This window comes from Monopterus albus, unplaced genomic scaffold, assembly GCF_001952655.1.
Source record: "Monopterus albus unplaced genomic scaffold, M_albus_1.0 scaffold18.1, whole genome shotgun sequence".
NCBI lineage: Eukaryota > Metazoa > Chordata > Actinopteri > Synbranchiformes > Synbranchidae > Monopterus > Monopterus albus.
Genome location: NW_018127898.1, coordinates 8,829,117 through 8,840,585, shown reverse-complemented (window position 1 = coordinate 8,840,585; position 11,469 = coordinate 8,829,117). Strand labels below are relative to the sequence as shown.

Below are 11,469 nucleotides of genomic sequence, written 5' to 3'. Positions count from 1 at the left end.
TTGCAGGTCAAAAACAACATTTATCTTACTCTGGGTAAGTATTGTGCATTAGATGTCGCAATGCTCCGGCGAAGACGGGGCGTCTGCCAGAGGTATAAATAAGGAAGCCAATAAATCACCGGAATACGCCTCAGGTGTGCGCACTGACCCACGAGTCACTAATTACCCGATGCGACACAGCTGAGGCGTTGATCCCGCAAAAAGCGAGAGCAGGAGAGGGAAAAAAAGAAAGAGAGGCAGGTTGCGCCGAGTGGACCTGACAAGGATCCATTAACAAAAAGCCAATGTATAAACACAACAAGGCTGAAAAGGTGGACCTGTGAGCAGATGAGTGTCTGTGTCACCAACAACCCTGATAGTTTTATTAAAAGCTTAAAAAAAATCACAGGTGGGGTATTTACTGATGTGTTTTATGTCACTGAATAAAACATGAACATCTCTTGATATTGTGTTAATATCTTTTTTAAGGCAACTTACCAAAAAGCCACAGACTTCGGGGCGAGGGAACCAGAAGCACAAAAGAAAGTTTGGGTTTTAGGGCTCACTACTGTGGCACTCTATACAAAATTGTTTTAAGAGCTTCTTTGAGTTAAATGACATTTTCTTATTGCTAGAGGAGTCATCTGATTTCTGCCCTATCTCAAGCTCTCTCCCTGAAATATGTGGCACTGCAGTTGGCAGAACAGAATTGTCTAACCTTTTTCACAGAATTTGTTTACAGAGAGATAAATTCAGTGCCAAGGGAGTGAATATGAAAACTCCCTAAGACATTTTGCAGTGCATATCACATGCATATTTTCTACAAACCTGTCCATCCATCCATTATCTATACCGCTTATTCCTGAATAGGGTCGTGGGGGAGCCAACCCCAGCTGACACTGGGCGAGAGGCGGGGTCCACCCTGGACAGGTTGCCAGTCTGTCACAGGGCTGACATGTAGACAACCACACATGGCCACACTCATTCCTAGGGGCAATTTAGAGTCACCAGTCAACCTAAGCTGCATGCCTTTGGACTGTGGGAGGAAGCCGGAGTACCCGGAGGGAACCCACGCAGGCACAGGGAGAACATGTAAACTCTGCACAGAAAAGCCCCGGGTCGGCTGGGATTAAGATTGAATGATTTGAATCCAGTACTTTATACACAGTGCCTCTGAATTTGCAGCTCCTCCAGTTTTCTGTCATTGTTTCTGTTTTGACCAGGGCAGTTTTTCCCATTCTTCTTCCCCCATGTCCCCCTAGGTTTGATTTATATTGTATCTTGTAAATCTGCAGTTTGCTACGATGGCATAACTCCTCTTGATGGCTCGATTTGGGCTAAAGCTGCTGTCAGAACAGGGTTATTCTGCTAATGTGTTGAGCAGACCCCGTCCCTGCACAAGAAAGAAATAGAGGGTGGTTAAAAAAAAAGAAGGTGAGGAGACAGAACAGAGAAGGAGAATTTAGAAACACGACAAAGTCTTTATTGGGTTTAAAGTGGTAAGAGTGTGGAAGATGAATCTGTCAGAGATGTCGATGCTTTGATCTAAGTAGATTATTTCAGAATTGTACAGCTCTTTCTTCTCCCTCCTTCTCTCTCTGTCTTATTCTTTGTCTCCACGTCTCTTTCTCTCTTGGTGAGCAAGCTAGCTGGCCTGACAACCATGTACAGCTGCACCCACAGCTGTGTGTCGGTCCACAGCAGACCCCGCTATTTATCAGCTTGATTGGGCACATCTGGCACTGTTACTACCAGCTATGGGTAGGAGCTTGGAGTTAGGGGAGGAGGGGAGGGGGTAGGTTGGGATTGGAGTGAGCTCCTGGGGGCTGTGGTACTGGATGTAAGACATTAGCTTAGCTGGCTGTGTTTGTGTTTGCCAGCCAGGTCCCACACTTGTATTTTCCCTCTGTGCCCTCAAGGTCTTCCAGCACACTGGGCCTCCAGCGCAACACTGTTTCCTCACTCAGAGCGAGCTTGTTTTGGAGTCGGATACACAGTGTTTGTGGTAATTGCCAGTTGGTCAAGTTTAGATAAGTGATGAAAAGTACAGAAGCTAAAATTCTCTTTGGCACATATCCAGTGCCCTGTGGTACCTCGGGCTGGGTATTGAATCTAAATGCCTAGTATTGAGAACTGCCGTGTGTCAAACTATGACATGGTGTGTTTGCTCAGTAACTATACAACTTGTACAGCTGCTTGTGTTTAGACAACATTTAACTAGAGCTGCCACCAACATCAGAAAAAATACCATTTCTAATTTCCCACTGCCCAAGGTGAAAATAGCTTGTTATATTTCACCATCATATCCAGAAAGATAAGAGAAGCTGGGGCAAGGGAATGGTTGGCATTTTTGCTTAAAAAAAAATCACTAATTAATTGATCTTCAAAATGAATGCCAGTTTTTATGTTATACACATTAGGAGTTGCACAGATTAGTCAATTTCACTACATAGAGTCAACCTTTTTAACATGATGTCGACTTGTTGCTGAACACGTGATTTTCTCTACCACCAGCCTTACCTGACGTAGCAAAGGCTGTTGATGCGGTACAGCAAGTAGTCACTCGTTTTTGTTACTTAACAGTGACAACCTGCGTCCTGAAGAAACTCCCTGAGAAGCTGGGTGCAAATTCCAATAAACTCCAAACCAACTGCCCGGCCAGGTGGGCAGTTGGTTTATATATACATTTATATATCTATATACTGTCAAAGGAACTAAAGTCATGGTATCATATTAGTACTTTTTAACAGTGTCTATTGTTTTTGTAATTTAGCTGTGAAGTGAGAGAAATTTTGAATTCATACCAAATCTGGAAACTCTGGCAGCTTTCTGTGAGGGTCTGGGAAAATGACCATGAAATATGTTGCAAGAATAACAAAAGCAATGCTATGTTTATGTAGGAAATGACTTTTTTTTTGACACAAGCTACTCTCAGTGTCCCTCACACACACTTCATTTTCCCTTTTGCCATTAGTGGCACAAGAGGCACAAGAGGGAAAGCGCCACCAGCTTGCTGCTGCCACAGTCGGCATCATTGTGAAGCTGCCTAGAAACAGTAAAAACAATCCACTGACAAGTAAGATCAAGACAGCTGTACAAACGTGGAGTGGTGTGTTACATAGAGGCTAAGTAACAAAGGCTTTTTAGGCCCCCGATCACTGCGTAACCAGAGCTAATTCTCTGCACATGTGCAGAGTAGTATCCCTCCAGCTCTCCACCAGTGAAGTTGTGATCCAGATGCAGATACAAGGCTCTGAACTGAACTGACCTCTGTGTGGCACAAGGATCTACATCAGGGACTCATGCTCGACTGTGATCACTGTGAAAGCGTCATTGCCTGGAGCAGTGCTGAAGTACTGTATGGGTTAAAATATGCCACGGAGACAACACATCATCCATCGTAGCTGGATGGCTTGTGAGAGAAGGGGATGATTGTTCTATCTCTAAATCTTTCTTCTTTCTTTGAGAGGACATAAAGTGTAACCCCCCATCCACCCCCCTCCCAGAGGAACCCGTTTCCTGCCATGCTTCCATGCTGAAATCAGATCCCAGCGTTGCTCTGGCCTTGTTTTTCTTGGCAAGACACTCACACAGCACTGAGGCTCCTGACCGTTTCCACCCACCATCACTACCTCTCCTTTTTACCCTTTGCTCTTTCTCTCCACCTCTGCTCTCATCCCCATAAATTTACAAGGAAACAAGGCCTTAATCTGCTTTCCAACTAAACCTGTTTTCACACTACCGGAGCGTAAATGTTTGACTGATAAAGCAGCACACAATGGTTCTGCTTGACTGTGGACAGAAACAGTGGTGATGAGGAGAGATGCTGGATTCACATGTTTCTCCGGCTGTTTTGGCGGCTGTAATTTGAGCCCTATACATTCAGCCAGCACATATTTTAATGACAGTTAAACATCTCCAGATGTAATTTGAATAAGGTCCAACTAAATGTCACGTGAGGCTTTTAAGATGATATTTTTCTGTCTGTAGCAGACCAATGCATCATGTTTTAGAGATAGGTTTTGCAGTAAATTTGCTCTCTTTTTCAGAACTCCTCAAAGGCTTGTTTTTGTTGAGCAAGGCGGCATTCCAAAGAGTTTATGCACAGGATTTTTTTTTTTCCTTCCACCGGTTTGAGCCTAAGTGAGCCTAACTTGACAGAATGTGAGTGTATTGTTTTCCAGCACAGGTCTGCAGCTTGTGGGAACAGAGTTGTATTGACAGAAGTGTGCGCTCTGGTCAGTCTGCTCATTGTCGTCCGGTGTTTACATGCCTTTGGCCTTCACACCACGGCCACGTCCTGGAGCTGTTTAACTGCAAACCCATGTGGAGTGCTGACTATGTGTGCTTTTCATGGATGGGTACACAAAGCTCACATCCCGCCTGCCTGTCTGCTCGTGTTTCTGTGGTTATGTGTCTGTACGCACATATGTGCTGAAGGTGAAGGAGTGCTACAACAACAAACCGGGCTCATCAGTGACATTCAAAAGTCCCATATTTCAGGAAGAAGGCAAACAGAACTGGCTGTTGCTCTGCATATGCACTTAATACAAGCTCGTGCAAGCCAGCCGCACACTTCAAGGAAGCATCCTTCCCACAAGGACATTAAATCTAGAGCCAAAGTCATTGATGGGGGGTTTAGCTAGGCCATCAACTCCCAACCTCCCTCTGTCCTTCTCTGACCTCTCACCTACAGGAGAGCACAAATGAAACCCATATGCCAATTACACAGGCATTGTGAGTTACTGAATTGAAAAATGATCCTATGCTTGAATTTCCATCTATTCCTCATGCAGTGTTTTCCACCAAGGTGCCACTGTGCTCAACAGGGAGAGGGAGGGGGAGACACGAAGAGGAATGGAGGCCCTCCGCGGCTGTTCCACGTCAGCACTCTTCCCACCCAGCCGATAGAATTATCACACAATTACGTCTGCTGAAATACCTAGACATGCCTTGTAATGTACATGTAGCCAACACACACTGACCACAGGCTCCTCACCCCCCTCCCACCACCGCCTCACTGGAGCCGTCACATGTCCGCTCCTCTGCTCATTACTCAAGGATACAGCTGAGCCTCCTGCTTTTTTAATTCACTGCATTTTCTTGTCTCTGCTCCCTAATTTGATTTTTGGCTTAGAGGATGTTACAGCCTGCTCTTGGCACATCACAGTGCCTTGTTGTTGTTGTGTGTTGTAAATTGTTGTTGTTTTCCCAGCTTTCCCTTGGCTAGTAATTAGAGTTGTGTGATGTGGGGGTTTAAAAAGGGTGGGGGAGGGAAGGGAGGTGGGTTGAGATGCGATGATGAGGATGAGGCAGGGGCTGTCTTTCCCTCAAGTCCCCCACCCCCCGTCCCACCCGACTCCTCACCGCCCATTCCTGGCGTACGTCTCAAGCCAAGGCCAAATTAAAAGCCTTTGTAACTTACATTCACATTCAATTAAAAGCTCTCCTCTGCGGCCGCAGAGGAACAGCTGCAGAGACTCCACGCTGTCTGTTCTCCTCCGTTGTTGTGGAGAAGGTCGCAGCTCGTCTCCCGTCTGAGGTTTACGCCCCCTTGACACGCACACAGATTAGAACCTGAGAGAAAACTGCTAGGATAGCACAAGCCAAATTGACATCCAAAATGTTTACATGATAGGCGGTGTCCCTTTTTCATCATTCCCTTGTTGCTCTGGCATAATAAGGTGCAATTACAGAAAAGATAGCACAATGTGGACAACAAGCCAGCTAGAAAGGGAAGTAAGTAATAGCTTGTAAACAGATACTCTCGCATATTCTTTGATTGAAAAAGATGTGTAGCTCAAAGAACTGAATGAGACCATCTGCAATTATGTGTTATTTTCTGATTTGAATGCTGGTCAGACTTTTCACATAAGATGCTCTGATAAGACATCTCACTATTATCATTACCTCTGCTGGAACAGTTTGCATGCTGCAGTGTCAGATGGAGAGTTTTTGTTGTAGTATTTCACTGCTTTCTCTTTTTTGTGTGTTGTCAGGGTGAACACAAAGCAAAACTGGCAATGGAATCACTCTCTCTCTTTTTTTATTCAGTGGAAATTTAGTTGGTGGTCTAAGAGTGTGATGTATACAGTATTTTAAGATTGGATTTGTAGGTGGGAAGTTTGCTCCTTATATTACATCTCAGTTCAACATCTTAAATATCCTGAAACATTCATCAGTTGTATACAGCCGTGGGGTACATTTACTCAAGTACTGTACATAAATACAGTTTGTAGGTACTTGTACTTTGCTTGATTATTTCCATTTTCTGTTACATTAAAGGTGTAGTTGGTGTTCCTGGAAAAACCAGTAAGAGGAAGCTTGATTTTGAAAGTAGCCAACTGAAGAAATCCCACCCTTTCATTCTGGCGTCTCCCTAAAGCCACTCCTCCAAAACACAACGCGCACAGCAACGTGCACTGCCTGTTTACAGATTTTCCCCCGAAACACAACATCTGATAATTACCTTTCCAGCAGAAACACAGCCACCACGGCGTCACTTTTCAACCCCTCTCGTTCTCTGAATTGTCAACATCGTTCAAACACCACACCAATGTTAATTTTGGTTTTACTTCTTCCAGCATTCCAACTTCTTTTAGTCGTAACTTTCTTGAATATGGTCTCTGTTTGCAACCGAAAGCTGCTGCGGGCGCCTGCTTTGCCATAGTTCGCTAGCTTTAGCTATAAGAATGGAGTGGTAACATGTCTGCCTGCCTGGCCTTGTGGGAGACTCTTTGCTTGCACAATGAGTGCATGGGCAGGTGCATGCAAATAGGAAGTTGGGTTGACAGGAATGTAGAATGGTTTTGCTCGGGCCGAGTAAAACTACAGGTCAGGCTTTATTCAATCGTGCCCCTGCCAGTGATGATGGATTTTTTTCTTTATGTCGTCAATGCATTTAATGTATTCACTGACAGATGACAAGAAAATTTCAAGAAATGTAACAAAAAGAGCTTCTGAAATGAATGGTCAACACTACCTTTAAGATTTTAAAAACAGGGCTTTTACTTTTAATAGAGTATTTTTACATTTGGTATTAGTACTTTAATTTAAATACATACCACTGCAATGTGTTCACACTTGTAGCAGTAGTTCAGGTAATTGTAATTGGTAGTTATGAATTAAAATCTTAAGCCTTTTGCATGCATCCCATGAGGTTTATTGTCAGGTGGCCGTGTCTGCCTCCCCGAGAAGCGAGGAAATATAATAATGTGGTCAGGGATGGTTTCCGCGAGTTGCCAGCTGGCTGTGAGGGCCATGGCCAAAGCATCGCATCTGATCCAGCCTAAATTTAAACCTGTGGACAGACAAGTCTAGCCAGCGGCCAGCCTCACTGCAGCCACTGATCATCCATAGTGTGGAGAGAGAAAGAGAGAGAGAACCAGCCCTGGGCTTTTTAAATCTGTCCTCCTGCTCCGCTCACTCCCTCCACTCCTCTTCTCTTCCCTCATCTGTTTTCTCCCTCACTTCTCCTTTAAACTCATGCTTTGAAATTATACTTTATAATTTTTGCACCCAAACTTCTAGATTCTCCCGAAGTGGGTGAAAAACTCCATATATTAGAGGACTTAGAGGAATGTCGAGGAGAAATTTCGTGCGCCATCAGGTTTCACTTGTTATTCAGTCATTTCAAGACTGACACCTAACTTCAGAAAGTTGTCATCTGTAACTAATTATCCACAGTATTCTCCAACAAATACGCAAGGCTTTTTTCATCTGCAGATGGATCTAGCAAAACAGTCACTCAGTTTGTAAAAGGGTTGCTTTTATTTGCAGTTACAAGCACCTGAGATGATAGAAAAATCCTCAGGCACACTGGAAGTGATGTTTTATAGTTTCAGCCAGAGCCCAGTAGGTTTGTTTGGATAGTTCTAAATAACATTCAGCAGTGATTGTCACTATACCTGAAGAAAGAACAGACCAGAGAAAATCCAAGGAACAGACATGATTAACTATAATGAAAAAGCAACATGAAGCATGTGTGGGTTTTACAATATATCCTTCCTCATTAGTGAATCGTTGGCAGCATGGTCCTGCATTTTGAGCAAATTGATAGTTATCTGACAGACACATTGTACTCAACATATTTGTTTGGGGTTATGATGCTAGTGGGCAATTGTTTTGGAAAATGTAGCCTCACTCTCTCTGATGCACTTGCACCGCCTTCCCTTATCTCTTCTCTGAATGCTTTGGCTCCTCATTTCACACAGTCCCAACAGAAGACTGGAGAAGTTCAGAAACATACACAGATGTTCACAGAAAGAGTTCTGCTATTACACAGTAAAAAGTCCAGTGTTGATTTGACTCTCACAGAGTTTATATAGCTCCACACTTTCCAGAGTTAAATTAACACTTTTGAAATAGTTAAATATTTAACACTTTTTCAGAGTTACCTTTTTAACTCATAAAAGTGTTAAGGAAACACCAAGAGGGATTCAAATTAAATACGGCAGATTTACATTTGGGAGTGCTAGTGTCACTCTGTTCAGAAACATACACAGATGTTCACAGAAACAGTTCAGTTCTGTTCAGTGTTAACCTATGTACTTTAAAATGTGGGCCCCCCCCCCCTTTAGTTATCAGCACAAAACTGTCAGAAAAGAACAGAAGAACAAAATTGTTTTTACCATTTTTTTTACATTTGAATACAACTTACCATCATTTGAAAAAACAGTCAACACCACATTGCCTTGTTTTACTACATCACTGAAAATGTCTCCATCAACTTCAAATATTCACGTTTAATAAACCCTAAGAGGGTAGTAACGATAGCAATTACTTAAATGTAGGGGGCAACATATGAGGAGCCTGTCTGGGCATGTTCTAACTAATGTTAGCAACTACATTTCTCAAACGTACTATTTGCGCACAAAGCATACACACAGTACATGTAATAACTTAGTTTATCACGTCAACAGCAACAACACGTTACAGCTCCTTCCTTTACTTAACGTTAGTTATAAACTGCGTCACTAGCTAGCTACCACGCTGCTAGCTAAAATGCTAATCACTTGGACAAATTACATAAACGTCTAAACTTAGCATCGATATGCTTTGAAAAATGTTATCCGTGTATGTTAAATACAAGCTACATATTATTGTTGAAGTCATAGGATCAACTAAAACGTTTCTGCAAGTAAGGCTGTAGGGTCAGTTCGTCTTACCATGCTAACTCAGAGAGACGAGGCAGTCCAAGTAACTTCAAAACAGTGCTGATTTATTCAAAGGATCACAGGTGAAATTAGCTCAGATATCTTGCACCTCCATCCTGCACGCAGGCAGATGTAAGATGAAAGACCCTGTGCCCACCAGGCCTATACATTTTTATCACTTCGGTTGGGCTAGCCCCATACTACACAGAAACGTCAACCGAGACGTCTCTGTTACCAGCTTTGTAGCTAGCCCTAGCAGTAGTCAAAACATGAAGCAAATCAACATGTGAATGTGTATGTCTGTTGGTTAAGTGGTGTGTAACTAAAAGCATTCTCACGACCTCTAGTACATGTCATGTCTTAAACATAAGAACATTATGGCTAAGTGTACAGTTATACACATCGTAATAATAATATTAAACACCCTGTCTGCTGACAGTCATCAACTCTTCTCTCTGGTATCCTTGACCAGATGTACCCTGTAGAAACTCATAAGCAGGCCTAAACATTTAACAGTCTAACTAGACATCCTATCTCCACTAACATTTCTAATACATAAAGTATCTATCCAATATCTATCTGACTAAAAATACCTAACAATATATACTACCTCTTTTCCCTCAATCACTCACTGGTACATTACTCAATTCACAATTCCCTGCTGGTGTGCATAGGTGCTCTCACCATGTCCAGATTAGCATCGATATGCTTTGAAAAATGTTATCCGTGTATGTTAAATACAAGCTACATATTATTGTTGAAGTCACAGGATCAACTAAAATGTTTCTGTAAGTAAGATATATATTTTTTTACTTACCATTCCACAGTCCACATGCGGGACGATAATGGCGCTGACTTTTCACCCGAAGGACTGGGGGCAGTGGGTGGATCATCACTAAATCTCTTAGGAGTTGAACTAACTCCACTGTAATCAACACTGTCAAATAACCCCAACACTGAACAACACTTTACTCCCAAAGTGTAAAAATTATAATTTAGGAGTTAAGATTAACTCTGAAAACTTTAACATCCAAATTTTAACTCTCCAATTTTTGCTGTGTATGCTGCATCTGTCTGCTTGGGTTTATTGCTACGCTGAGAATTAGTCTTTGTGACAATGGAGAAAGAGCTTTGCGTGCGTACGCTCCAAGCACACAGATGCAGCAAATTTGAGCAGAGTCCCACATGGCTTGCGCCTTCAAGGGCTGAGCTAAGCCAGTGAGGAAGCATCAGCTGGAAGCTGAACGGACCTCACAAGCTAGACAGCTCAGAGACAGACAAGATATGTTTCCATGCTGGCTCTGTCCACCTTCCTTCCGCTGTCCTTGCTTCCTTTCATCCCTTTGTATTTCCATTCTCTTCTCTCACTCCATTCTTCTCTTCCCGGTAATCAGGGCCCTCTGAAGTGGGCCGAGGAGACTGATTAGAGTGGGACCTGCAGGGTCTCTGACCTGGAGTGAGCCGGGGACAAGTAATTAGATAGGGAATTAAGAGGATGCCCAGCCCCTCGCTTTGTCTCTCTCATGCCAGCTCTATTGGAACCATTCTGCTACTATGTAGAGCTTTTATTTGAGCTGGTTTTGTTTTGTTGTATAACAAAAGTTTCCGGAGTAGCATTTTCAACTCAACTCAACTCAATTCAACTCAACTTTATTTATATAGCACTTTACCACAGCACAGCTGACCAAAGCACTTAACATATCATACAGATATAAAAACAACACATAAAAAGCTATAGACAGTAATATATACAGTAACACTACGGACAGAGTGTCATTCCTGGTCAAACGCCAATGAATAAAAGTAGGTCTTCAAATAAGACTTAAAAGTGGACAGTGAGGGGGCCTTTTCATGTTATTAGATGTAGTAGTAGCAGCAAAAGTACTTTCAAGTTTTATATCTAACAATCAGTCTTCAATTCTACAAAAATTCAAATCCTAATTAGCTGTAACAGGAACATTATACCTGCAGTAGAACCAAATTACCACACAATATGACCAAAAAGGTACTTTATGTAAAATTTAGAAATGCAGTGTGGTGTTTTTTTTTTTTTTTCATATTAAGCAATAATGTCATAAAGCATCCTTAATACATTTGTTGTCAGCTATTACATATGTTCTGTCTCCTTTTGGTTCCTGGAACCAAAAACATAACCTCCTTGATGAAGGTAAAACCATTTTATTTCTCAGACTCACTACATTGTTTTGCTAGTGCCTCTCCCTCTCTTTCTTTACACGCTCGCTCGCTCAACCACTGCTGCTCACTTTCTCTTTTGGCGGAGTAGATTTAGAGCACAGGCGGTGAAATTTGGGCACAAAGATAAAACGAACCGCTC

General features: G+C 42.6%; 1 protein-coding gene across 1 annotated transcript in view; it reads left to right on the top strand.

The window, feature by feature from the left end:
* pdzrn3b (PDZ domain containing RING finger 3b) overlaps positions 1-11,469 on the top strand; it is a 95,796-nt gene that overhangs the window by 38,591 nt on the left and 45,736 nt on the right. The gene's annotated exons all lie outside the window — the stretch shown is intronic.